At 56.8% G+C, this 3209-nt stretch overlaps 2 non-coding genes and 1 pseudogene across 2 annotated transcripts; all 3 read left to right on the top strand.

The window, feature by feature from the left end:
* The first annotated feature begins 569 nt into the window (after positions 1-569).
* Positions 570-2477, top strand: LOC124733632. Its single transcript, XR_007009043.1, has one exon. It is a non-coding gene; the product is annotated as a small subunit ribosomal RNA (ribosomal RNA).
* Positions 2478-2828: 351 nt separating this feature from the next.
* On the top strand, positions 2829-2983 carry LOC124733627. The gene has a single exon (XR_007009038.1). It is a non-coding gene; the product is annotated as a 5.8S ribosomal RNA (ribosomal RNA).
* A 188-nt stretch (positions 2984-3171) lies between these two features.
* LOC124733640 overlaps positions 3172-3209 on the top strand; it is a 4221-nt pseudogene continuing 4183 nt past the window's right edge.

Raw genomic sequence — 3209 nt, 5'->3', positions numbered from 1 at the left:
GGACATCTTCAGTGTGCTGGTCCGATTGAGGACTGTGTGCGTTGAGGATGCGCCGCCGCCCGGCGCTCGGCGCCGCGACGCCGTCTGCTGCTCGGTCGCCCCAGCGGTTCTCGCTGGTGGTTTGTATCGCAGCTGTGCGGATGTGTTGGCGCGTGCGCTGTGCTGGGAGAGTTCGCTTCGGCACCCAAGTGGGGCTTTTGTCCTTCTGTGGCGCTGGCGTTGGAGCTGCCGGTCACCGTAGGTGGCGCGTGTTGTCTCCCGCCGGCAATGCCACGACAGCACGCTCCCGGGCCTCTGTCGGCAGCGGCAAGCTCAGTTGGGAGCACGGGTGGTCGCACCGAAAGCGTCTACTCGCCTAACTCCGGGCGATTGCGCCTCTCTCGAACCCGACCAAGTACTTGGGACGGCGCTGCGCGCCGCCGGGACCCTGAGAGGGTTTCGAGGTGTATTGTGCAGGGGAGCTCAGCCTCCTCCTGTTTGCAGAATGATTGAGCGGACGCTTGCGTGTTCGCGCGGGCCCCCGGGACACACTCCCGGGCGGCCGGCTGCTCAGCTCTAGTTGGCGCAGCTCCCTGGTTGATCCTGCCAGTAGTCATATGCTTGTCTCAAAGATTAAGCCATGCATGTCTCAGTACAAGCCGCATTAAGGTGAAACCGCGAATGGCTCATTAAATCAGTTATGGTTCCTTAGATCGTACCCACGTTACTTGGATAACTGTGGTAATTCTAGAGCTAATACATGCAAACAGAGTCCCGACCAGAGATGGAAGGGACGCTTTTATTAGATCAAAACCAATCGGTCGGCTCGTCCGGTCCGTTTGCCTTGGTGACTCTGAATAACTTTGGGCTGATCGCACGGTCCTCGTACCGGCGACGCATCTTTCAAATGTCTGCCTTATCAACTGTCGATGGTAGGTTCTGCGCCTACCATGGTTGTAACGGGTAACGGGGAATCAGGGTTCGATTCCGGAGAGGGAGCCTGAGAAACGGCTACCACATCCAAGGAAGGCAGCAGGCGCGCAAATTACCCACTCCCGGCACGGGGAGGTAGTGACGAAAAATAACGATACGGGACTCATCCGAGGCCCGTAATCGGAATGAGTACACTTTAAATCCTTTAACGAGTATCTATTGGAGGGCAAGTCTGGTGCCAGCAGCCGCGGTAATTCCAGCTCCAATAGCGTATATTAAAGTTGTTGCGGTTAAAAAGCTCGTAGTTGGATTTGTGTCCCACGCTGTTGGTTCACCGCCCGTCGGTGTTTAACTGGCATGTATCGTGGGACGTCCTGCCGGTGGGGCGAGCCGAAGGCGTGCGACCGCCTCGTGCGTGCTCGTGCGTCCCGAGGCGGACCCCGTTGAAATCCTACCAGGGTGCTCTTTATTGAGTGTCTCGGTGGGCCGGCACGTTTACTTTGAACAAATTAGAGTGCTTAAAGCAGGCAAGCCCGCCTGAATACTGTGTGCATGGAATAATGGAATAGGACCTCGGTTCTATTTTGTTGGTTTTCGGAACCCGAGGTAATGATTAATAGGGACAGGCGGGGGCATTCGTATTGCGACGTTAGAGGTGAAATTCTTGGATCGTCGCAAGACGAACAGAAGCGAAAGCATTTGCCAAGTATGTTTTCATTAATCAAGAACGAAAGTTAGAGGTTCGAAGGCGATCAGATACCGCCCTAGTTCTAACCATAAACGATGCCAGCCAGCGATCCGCCGCAGTTCCTCGATGACTCGGCGGGCAGCCTCCGGGAAACCAAAGCTTTTGGGTTCCGGGGGAAGTATGGTTGCAAAGCTGAAACTTAAAGGAATTGACGGAAGGGCACCACCAGGAGTGGAGCCTGCGGCTTAATTTGACTCAACACGGGAAACCTCACCAGGCCCGGACACCGGAAGGATTGGACAGATTGATAGCTCTTTCTTGATTCGGTGGGTGGTGGTGCATGGCCGTTCTTAGTTGGTGGAGCGATTTGTCTGGTTAATTCCGATAACGAACGAGACTCTAGCCTGCTAACTAGTCGCGTGACATCCTTCGTGCTGTCAGCGATTACTTTTCTTCTTAGAGGGACAGGCGGCTTCTAGCCGCACGAGATTGAGCAATAACAGGTCTGTGATGCCCTTAGATGTTCTGGGCCGCACGCGCGCTACACTGAAGGAATCAGCGTGTCTTCCTAGGCCGAAAGGTCGGGGTAACCCGCTGAACCTCCTTCGTGCTAGGGATTGGGGCTTGCAATTGTTCCCCATGAACGAGGAATTCCCAGTAAGCGCGAGTCATAAGCTCGCGTTGATTACGTCCCTGCCCTTTGTACACACCGCCCGTCGCTACTACCGATTGAATGATTTAGTGAGGTCTTCGGACTGGTACGCGGCATTGACTCTGTCGTTGCCGATGCTACCGGAAAGATGACCAAACTTGATCATTTAGAGGAAGTAAAAGTCGTAACAAGGTTTCCGTAGGTGAACCTGCGGAAGGATCATTACCGACTAGACTGCATGTCTTTCGATGTGCGTGTCGTGTCGCGCAACACGCTACCTGTACGGCTCGCCGTAGCCGTGCGCCGCGTGCGGAACCACGCGTGCCTCTCAAAACTAGCGGCAATGTTGTGTGGTACGAGCGCTGAAGCGCTGGAGCGGCTGGCCTGCGGCACCTGGCGCCTGGCGCCGGTTTTGAATGACTTTCGCCCGAGTGCCTGTCCGCTCCGGTGTGGAGCCGTACGACGCCCGTCGGCCGTGAGGCCGTTGGACACAGAACGCTGGAACAGGGGCCGCCACACGCCTCACTCCCGCCTATGCGACCGTCTCGAAAGAGACGGCGGAAACTGAGAAAAGATCACCCAGGACGGTGGATCACTCGGCTCGTGGGTCGATGAAGAACGCAGCAAATTGCGCGTCGACATGTGAACTGCAGGACACATGAACATCGACGTTTCGAACGCACATTGCGGTCCATGGATTCCGTTCCCGGGCCACGTCTGGCTGAGGGTCGGCTACGTATACTGAAGCGCGCGGCGTTTGCCCCGCTTCGCAGACCTGGGAGTGTCGCGGCCGCCTGTGGGGCCGGCCGCGTCTCCTCAAACGTGCGATGCGCGCCCGTCGCCTGGCGGTTCGCATACCGGTACTTTCTCGGTAGCGTGCACAGCCGGCTGGCGGTGTGGCGTGCGACACCTCGTACAACGACCTCAGAGCAGGCGAGACTACCCGCTGAATTTAAG

Source organism: Schistocerca piceifrons, unplaced genomic scaffold (assembly GCF_021461385.2).
Source record: "Schistocerca piceifrons isolate TAMUIC-IGC-003096 unplaced genomic scaffold, iqSchPice1.1 HiC_scaffold_1402, whole genome shotgun sequence".
NCBI lineage: Eukaryota > Metazoa > Arthropoda > Insecta > Orthoptera > Acrididae > Schistocerca > Schistocerca piceifrons.
This window is presented reverse-complemented; position numbering and strand designations above follow the sequence as displayed.